General features: G+C 38.2%; 1 long non-coding RNA gene across 1 annotated transcript; it reads left to right on the plus strand.

Moving 5' to 3' along the window:
• Positions 1–5573: 5573 nt before the first annotated feature.
• On the plus strand, positions 5574–6151 carry LOC113078426 (uncharacterized). Its single transcript, XR_003281501.1, has 3 exons — positions 5574–5668; positions 5804–5875; positions 5999–6151. It is a non-coding gene; the product is annotated as an uncharacterized LOC113078426 (long non-coding RNA).
• The last annotated feature ends 4063 nt before the right edge of the window (positions 6152–10214 follow it).

The raw sequence follows: 10214 nt of genomic DNA on the forward strand, positions 1-10214 counted from the left end.
CAGTTTTTTATATCGACTATGCATTCCATTAGTTTTTCAAATTGGTGTGTTTCACTGGGCTGCGAAGAAATATAGAGCTGAGTATCATCAGAATAACAGTGAAAGCTAACACCATGTTTCTTGATGATATCTCCCAAGGGTAACATATAAAGCGTGAAGAGTAGCGGCCCTAGTACTGAGCCTTGAGGTACTCCATACTGCACTTGTGATCGATATGATACATCTACATTCACTGCTACGAACTGATGGCGGTCATATAAGTACGATTTAAACCATGCTAATGCGCTTCCATTGATGCCAACAAAGTGCTCAAGTCTATGCAAAAGAATTTTGTCGTCAATTGTGTCAAACGCAGCACTAAGATCCAATAAAACTAATAGAGAGATACACCCACGATCAGATGATAAGAGCAGATTATTTTTTAACTCTAAGGAAAGCAGTCTCAGTATTATGATACGGTCTAAATCCTGACTGGAAATCCTCACATATACTATTTTTCTCTAAGAAGGAATATAATTGTGAGGATACCATCTTTTCTAGTATCTTGGACAGAAAAGGGAGATTTGAGATTGGTCTATAATTAACTAGTTCTTTGGGGTCAAGTTGTGGTTTTTTGATGAGAGGCTTAATAACAGCCAGTTTGAAGGTTTTGGGGACATATCCTAATGACAATGAGGAATTAATAATAATCAGAAGAGGATCTATGACTTCTGGAAGCACCTCTTTTAGGAGCTTAGATGGTATAGGGTCTAACATACATGTTGTTGATTTAGATGATTTAACAAGTTTATACAATTCTTCCTCTCCTATAGTAGAGAATGAGTGGAACTGTTCCTCAGGGGGTCTATAGTGCACTGTCTGATGTGATACTGTAGCTGACGGCTGAATGGTTGCAATTTTATCTCTAATAGTATCGATTTTAGAAGTAAAGTAGTTCATAAAGTCATTAATGCTATGGTGTTGGGAAATGTCAACACTTGTTGAGGCTTTATTTTTCGTTAATTCAGCCACTGTATTGAATAAATACCTTGGGTTATGTTTGTTTACTTCTAAAAGAGAAGAAAAGTAATCCGATCTAGCAGTTTTTAATGCTTTTCTGTAGGATAGGTTACTTTCCCGCCAAGCAATACAAAATACCTCTAGTTTTGTTTTCCTCCAGCTGCGCTCCATTTTTCGGGCTGCTCTCTTTAGGGTCCTAGTATGCTCATTATACCATGGAGTCAAACGGTTTTCCTTAACCTTCCTTAAGCATAAAGGAGCAACTTTATTTAAAGTGCTAGAAAAGAGAGAGTCCATAGTTTCTGTTACATCATCAAGTTGTTCTGAGGTTTTGGATATGCTAAGGAATTTGGATACATCAGGAAGATAACAAAAAAAAGCAGTCTTTTGTGGTAGAAGTGATGGTTCTTTCATACTTGTAACAACAAGTAGAATTTACAATTTTGTCTATATGAAGTTTGCACAGAACTAAATGATCTGAGATATCATCACTTAGCTGAATAATTTCAACACTATCAACATCAATTCCATGTGACAGTATTAAATCTAGAGTATGATTTCGACAATGAGTAGGTCCTGAAACGTGTTGTCTAACACCAATAGAGTTCAGAATGTCTATAAATGCTGATCCCAATGCATCTTTTTCATTATCGACATGGATATTAAAATCACCAACTATTAAAACTTTATCTGCAGCCAGAACTAACTCGGATGTAAAATCGCCAAACTCTTTAATAAAGTCTGTATGGTGCACTGGTGGCCTGTATATAGTAGCCAGTACAAACATAATGGGCGATTTATCATTAATATTTGTTTCTCTGGATAATGTTATATGTAGCACCATTACTTCAAACGAGTTATACTTGAAGCCTGCCCTCTGAGAAATCCTGAAAACATTGTTATAAATTGAAACAACTCCTCCCCCTTTTAGACGCGGCTCATGTTTATAACAGTAATCTTGGGGCGTGGACTCATTTAAAATAATGTAATCATCAGGTTTTAGCCAGGTTTCTGTCAAACATAGTACATCTATATTATGATCAGTGATCACATTATTTACAAAAAGTGTTTTCGTAGAAAGTGATCTGATATTCAATAATTCAAGATTTATCATTTGTTTATAATATTTGAATGTATTTGAATGAGCTCCTTTTACATTATAATCCTCTACGTCCGTTACGTTCTCAAACCTCAGGCAATTTGATAATACCTAGAATATCAAAATCAACTGCGGGTGGCAGATCCTTTTCCTATTTGGCGCCTAAACTCTGGAATAATCTACCTAACATTGTTTGGGAGGCAGACACACTCTTGCAGTTTAAATCTAGATTAAAGACCCATCTCTTTAAACTGGCATACACATAACATACTAATATGCTTTTAATATCCAAGTCCGTTAACACTAGCACTACCGGAATTCTATAACTACTAGAACTGCCAATAGCGGTCATTTTGACTGTTCATACCAGACAGCAGTGAACGTCATTTTTGTCATGTTATATTTACTTCAAAGCTTCTATGGTCATGTTTTATGAAAAATGTGGGGTAATTTAAGCATATATAATATAATATGTTCGTGATATTATTGTGTAAGAGCTACTAGACCTCCCACAATTTGCTTTCCACAATTTGCATCTGGCAAGCTGGAGATCAAAGTTTTTCACCGCAGTTAAAATGTTGATTTTGAAAGTTAAAATGTCAACAAATATAAAATGAAGCAGAATATTTCGTTAGATAAAAACATACTGTGAATCTTGGAAATGATTACATCTGTCTTTATTCAATACATTTTGACTTTTGGAGTTTACAATGCTTTAGCATCATCGGAAATGTTTGGACCACACGAATCGGAAACAATTTTATGCAGCCTCTAATGAAATCTAGAATGAATAAATAGTTCTGTTATATCATATCAGTGTCAGACGAACTGTCAAGAGACCAAGAGACATTGCTCTCTGCTCCTCCATCAGACTCTGCATCATCAATGTTCTCAAGCAAGGATAAAACCTCAGTGACAGTCATTTTCTTTCTTGTTGCCATTTTGACGTTAAAGCTAAGTTTTAGCTTAGCAAAAGCATAGAAAACTGCCAGAGAAAGGTTGCTAGGCAACAGCTACGCACATCTTTAACGGCGGGAAAAAGCGCTGAGGAGATACAACGCCTGTAATATGTGCGGTCAAATTGACTGCTATGGCCATTCAAGGTAGAAATACTCAGAACTCTTTTGTGTTTTGTAATTTTAATAAAATAACAATGTTAAAATAAAATTTACATTAATTTAAGAAAAGTCATGGAACTGTAGTTATATGGGTTTTATTTCAACAAAGTTATTACATTGCAAACCTTTAAAACGGTCAAAATGACTGCCTTGGTAGTTCTAGTGTTAAAGGATTTTTAGGCTGCATTAATTAGGTAAACCGGAACCGGAAACACTTCCCATAACACCCTATGTACTTGCTACATCATTAGAAGAATGGTATCTACGCTAATATTTGTCTGTTTCTCTCTTGTTCCGAGGTCACTGTGGCCACCAGATCCAGTCTGTGTCCAGATCAGAGGGTCACTGCAGTCGCCCGGATCCAGTACGTATCCAGACCAGATGGTAGATCAGCACCTAGAAAGGACCTCTATAGCCCTGAAAGACAGAGGAGACCAGGACAACTAGAGCCCCAGATACAGATCCCCTGTAAAGACCTTGTCTCAGAGGACCACCAGGACAAGACCACAGGAAACAGATGATTCTTCTGCACAATCTTACTTTGCTGCAGCCTGGAATTGAACTACTGGTTTCTTCTGGTCAGGGGAGAACTGGCCCCCCAACTGAGCCTGGTTTCTCCCAAGGATTTTTTTCTCCACTCTGTCACTGATGGAGTTTCCGTTCCTTGCCGCTGTCTCCTCTGGCTTGCTTAGTTGGGGTCACTTAATCTACAGCGATATCGTTGACTTGATTGCAAATAAATGTACAGACACTATTTAAACTGAACAGAGATGACATAACTGAATTCAATGATGAACTGCCTTTAACTATCATTTTGCATTATTGACACACTGTTTTCCTAATGAATGTTGTTCAGTGCTTTGACGCAATGTATTTTGTTTAAAGCGCTATATAAATAAAGGTGACTTGACTTGACTTGACAATAGTGATTGATAGTGACATTCAAATAGAAGTGTTAATCTCATTAATTGTCATGTGCATCTTGAAGATAATTGTATTTTTTCTGTTACCCATACATATATGAGTATAGTTTATGTATTTTATCAAATCACATAAGTTTGTAAGAAACTTTTTAATTATAGTAATATAACGCTCCACATGCTGATCAGAGGGATGTTGGTGGGATGTAATGCCAGAGTAAAATAAAACCAAATTTTTTCCTTACAAAATCCTTTTAATGCAATATTTATATCTGCTAAATGTAAACTTTTCCATACTCCAAGCTCACCTGTTGCACTGGGGACATCACATGCATGTGTGAGTCATAAAAATTATGAAAATAAATCTAGGAATGATTTGATTGTTGGATTTTAAATCAGCGGCATTGAGGCATCAAAAGTAACTAAGCTGTTTTATGGATGATAACTATTATAAAACTTTTATTATTAACTTTTTATTAGTAAGTAGTTACACTACTAGTTACTGAAAAATGTAACAGTAACTTAGCTACTGCCTAACACTGGTCTTAAAAGATCTATAGAACACTGTTCCTGCCCCGCTCACTCTTCACCTCGCTTCTTGCTCACACAAACAAACACACACATACATAAAAATGTGTGTGCACTCACACACTCAGACACACTTTGATCTTCCTATGCCCACAAAGTAGATAAGACTTAAGTTCAGAGAAAAACAGCAGATTTGTTCAGACAATTAAATGTAATGAAACCAGTAGTGATATTTTTAGGGACTGACAAGTATAAGTATCTTATTAAATGAAGCCTAACATTCTACTTTTTTATTTCATGGTAGATCAAGATTCAGAAGAAAGTGCTGTTTTTCCCAGGTAGAGTCTGTGTTGTGTTCCACAAGGGACCACTCAGATTTCTCCTCCAGGAGCCATCTAAAGAAGCCAGACATATTAAGGATGACCCCACTCTGCAGGACAAGTCAGCACCCATGAGAGAGGACCTTGTGCGGCAGAATGCTCGGTCTTTGGTCAGTCATAGAGGAGGGGATGCCTCTGACAGGAATGAGTTCCTGGGAGACTACATACTGCAATTTGGAAAGTATAAAGGGAAGTCCTTTAGATGGCTTTTAGAGAATGATGTAGGGTACACTATGTATCTCATCAAGAACCTTCAGAAGGAGGAGGCATCCGGCATCCCTGTGGCTGAGGGGCATGGCAAGGACAGTCTACTGTCATTTGTTAATTATGCCCTAAGTTTTGAAGAGATCCAGTCTCTTCTCACCTATGAGGCCAGTGGAGTGGGTGTTGTGGCAACCTCATAAGAAGATGACCAGCTGGTTGGCTTTGGTTCCCGGGACAAGAGCATCTGGAAGGAGATTTGGGATAGCAGTGCTGATGACTACGCAGACTTCATCATGAAGAAGAGCTGTGTCCCAGGGACACGCATGTACAAGCTGCAGCAATACCTGCGGAAGAAGCAGCAATCTGCCACTGCTTCCATATCTGCTAAACATACCCAAAGGGCCCCAGCAAAACCCATTGGTTGGTTATTCTACTAATATTTATAATCTTTTTTTTTTTTTACATAGAAATTTACATTTATTTATGACCAGTAATAGGCTTTCATGCTTTTAATTCATAATTAATCGGGCAAATAAATGATTGTCTGTGCGACAGTGATGGATGATGATGAAGAGCTGGAGAGAGCGATGTTGAGCATCTCACTCTCTAAGCTACAAGTGCAGAGCTGTAAGTATACTGTTATTACACAAACCAAATGTCAGAATTGATGATGGCCTATGGTCTATTTTGTAACTTTTGTTTTTATTTACCTGTCTCCCAATTCATATCTCTGTGTTTGTGTGTAACCAGTTGCTGTGCCAGCAGCAGTAGCAGCAGCTGCCATACCCAGAGTGTCACCAGGAGCAAAGACAGGTTTTTAAATAAGAGGTTTTTAGGACTGGAGTAAGCCCTCCAAAACTGAACATTGACTTAAACTGTTATGTTGTTTGCGTTCTGGCCATGTTCCGGCCACGTTCCTCCAACAATATGGTTGTATGCTGGCATTATACTAACTGTCCTAAGGAAAACGAATTCCTGCCATGATGAATTCCAACCACGATGATGGTAAGTGTGCATTTTTCTTCTGCATTCATGCTGTTCAACACTTGAATGCATGTGTCAGGACAATCAATCAATCAATCGATCACCTTTATTTATATAGTGCTTTAAACAAAATACATTGCGCCAAAGCACTGAACAACATTCATTTGGAAAACAGTGTCTCAATAATGCAAAATGATAGTTAAAGGCAGTTCATCATTGAATTCAGTTATGTCATCTCTGTTCAGTTGAAATAGTGTCTGTTTTAATTTGCAATCAAGTCAATGATATCGCTGTAGATGAAGTGACCCCAACTAAGCAAGCCAGAGGCGACAGCGGCAAGGAACCGAAACTCCATCGGTGACAGAATGGAGAAAAAAACCTTGTTATGTGAAGTGTTTCCGGTTCCGGTTTACCTAATTAATGCAGCCTAAAAATCCTTTAACGGATTTGGATATTAAAAGCATATTAGTATGTTATGTGTATGCCAGGTTAAAGAGATGGGTCTTTAATCTAGATTTAAACTGCAAGAGTGTGTCTGCCTCCCGAACAATGTTAGGTAGGTTATTCCAGAGTTTAGGAGCCAAATAGGAAAAGGATCTGCCGCTCGCAGTTGATTTTGATATTCTAGGTATTATCAAATTGCCTGAGTTTTGAGAACGTAGCGGACGTAGAGGAGTATAATGTAAAAGGAGCTCATCCAAATACTGAGGTGCTAAACCATTCAGGGCTTTATAAGTAATAAGCAATATTTTAAAATCTATACGATGTTTGATAGGGAGCCAGTGCAGTGTGGACAGGACCGGGCTAATATGGTCATACTTCCTGGTTCTAGTAAGAACTCTTGCTGCTGCATTTTGGACTAGCTGTAGTTTGTTTACCAAGCGTGCAGAACAACCACCCAATAAAGCATTACAATAGTCTAACCTTGAAGTCATAAATGCATGGATTAACATTTCTGCATTTGACATTGAGAGCATAGGCCGTAATTTAGATATATTTTTGAGATGGAAAAATGCAGTTTTACAAATGCTAGAAACGTGGCTTTCTAAGGAAAGATTGCGATCAAGTAGCACACCTAGGTTCCTAACTGATGACGAAGAATTGACAGAGCAACCATCAAGTCTTAGACAGTGTTCTAGGTTATTACAGGTAGAGTTTTTAGGCCTTATGATTAACACCTCCGTTTTTTCTGAATTTAGCAGTAAGAAATTACTTGTCATCCAATTTTTTATATCGACTATGCATTCCATTAGTTTTTCAAATTGGTGTGTTTCACCGGGCTGCGAGGAAATATAGAGCTGCGTATCATCAGCATAACAGTGAAAGCTAACACCATGTTTCCTGATGATATCTCCCAAAGGTAACATATAAAGCGTGAAGAGTAGCGGCCCTAGAACTGAGCCTTGAGGTACTCCATACTGCACTTGTGATCGATATGATACATCTTCATTCACTGCTACGAACTGATGGCGGTCATATAAGTATGATTTAAACCATGCTAATGCACTTCCACTGATACCAACAAAGTGTTCGAGTCTATGCAAAAGAATGTTGTGGTCAATTGTGTCAAACGCAGCACTAAGATCCAATAAAACTAATAGATAGATACACCCACGATCAGATGATAAGAGCAGATCATTTGTAACTCTAAGGAGAGCAGTTTCAGTACTATGATACGGTCTAAATCCTGACTTGAAATCCTCACATATACCATTATTCTCTAAGAAGGAATATAATTGTGAGGATACCACCTTTTCTAGTATCTTGGACAGAAAAGGGAGATTCGAGATTGGTCTATAATTAACTAGTTCTCTGGGGTCAAGTTGTGGCTTTTTTATGAGAGGCTTAATAACAGCCAGTTTGAAGGTTTTGGGGACATATCCTAATGACAATGAGGAGTTAATAATAGTCAGAAGAGGATCTATGACTTCTGGAAGCACCTCTTTTAAGAGCTTAGATGGTATAGGGTCTAACATACATGTTGTAAGTTTAGATGATTTAACAAGTTTATACAATTCTTCCTCTCCTATAGTAGAGAATGAGTGGAACTGTTCCTCAGGGGGTCTATAGTGCACTGTCTGATGTGATACTGTAGCTGACGGCTGAATGGTTGCAATTTTATCTTTTAGGACACTGGTTTGATCATCAGGCCTTCTGTTGTTTTATGTCTTAAGTGGTTAATTCCACTCACTCTGCCTTCACAGCTGCACCTTATCCTAATCCGTGTTCCAGCTCACACACACTTGTCTCTCAATTTCACTTTGATTTTTTTCTATACTTATGCTTCTCTCTTTCTGTGCTTCTCTGTCAGTGTGTCTTGGCTACCATCCGTTTCACTACTGCCCTTAAAACTATTTTACTCTAGTTGTGCCTAGTTTTCCTGCCCTGTTTGTTTATTTAATCTTGTTTTTTTGTCTTTTTGGTGTACCCAGTTCCCATACACAGTTCAGTTTTGGATTCCTTACCTGGTTGCTGATTGTCAGCGTTTGTTTTGGACTATTGCCTGTTTTTGTTCAATAAATTTGGCAAACTGCGAATCTGCTCTTGGGTCCCTTTTTCTCCCAGCAACCCTAACAGCATGCTTGTTCATTGTCATATTGCTCCTCCTGCTTAGACTAGTGAGTAGTGTTTAGAATGGTATGTCTGCAGTAATTCAATTAAATTTTAAATAATTTATTAACAATGAATATGGTCTCAAGGCGCATTACAGAGTCACTCCCTCTTAACATAAGATCAATTAATATACATAACATATATTGAGGGATAGGTAGAGAAAAATAATATGGTAATGTCAATAATGGCATACATTTATTTTACAGGTACATAGGTTTGTTAGACAGTATATAATTGTACCATAAACATTTGTGAAATTATGATAAGCAGGAAAAAGAGACATACGGCTGTTAGAGTTCCTACTAATACCAACACTGTACTACTACTAACATATATTGTGAATTTTGAAGTGACTGATGATTTTGTCTGTTATAGTTCCATCTGTGGCACTGTCCAACCCAACTCCTTATACAACTGCTGAATTACAGGCATCACCAGTTGATGGTAAAAACACCAATCAAGGTCATGTTACCAAATTATGTTTTTTTTGTGTGTGTGTGGTTACATAAAAATGATAATTGGTCTATTTGTGTTCTTGTAGCTCCAACCTCTCCAAGCTTAAAGAGGAAGACACCTGTGCCCCTTCCAGCAGAACTAACGTTCCTAGTGAAGGAGACAATGGGTGAAAGGCTTAAGTCAACACCAGTTATGTTTCCATTTTAGGGTAGGGCTGATGCTCAGTTGCACATCTAAGTGCTTAGCAGATTTAGCTCAGGATCATTTTCACAAACACATCCTAGATTTTCCATCATATCATGATGCCAGTAGTTTGTACAAATGCAAAACAAAAACTGCACTTTGTTTCAGAACTCTGCACAAGTGCTGCTGTCACCTCTGCATGCAAAGTGCTTACTAAGATGTTGTGTTAACTTTAATCATGTAATTTATTTACATTATTTCCATATTAACTATCCATACTAACAATCTATAATAATAATCAGGGCATTACATTATTTTTGCCTATACATTTTCCATTTTAAATCCTAGTTCCTTCAGCTCAGCCACCTGTTCCTGTTCTCCTGCCTATGCATGACCATGACATGAGCAGCTGGAGCTGTTCTCAACACCAGAAGCTTTGGATGAGGATGGAGCTTCAGGATCTTGGGCTGTGGCCTGGGTCTCGTTCAGTGCGTAACCCAGGGAACTCAATTTCACTTCTTCCAGCTACACCCATTTTTCATCTGGAAGCCGGAGACTCACTTCATGGTCAGGTTGAGAAACACTTACATTCTGCCATGTCTGCATGGATGTCCTCATCCACAGGTGGTCTCTGCAGGAGTGGGTAGGCCTCGGGTGATTGTTGGCACCAGTGTTCAGTATTACATCTTGTCCTCACGAGTCTGTTGCAATTCCTGTCAGAAGTACTGGT

Source organism: Carassius auratus, unplaced genomic scaffold (genome assembly GCF_003368295.1).
Source record: "Carassius auratus strain Wakin unplaced genomic scaffold, ASM336829v1 scaf_tig00025698, whole genome shotgun sequence".
In the NCBI taxonomy this organism is placed as follows: Eukaryota; Metazoa; Chordata; class Actinopteri; order Cypriniformes; family Cyprinidae; genus Carassius; species Carassius auratus.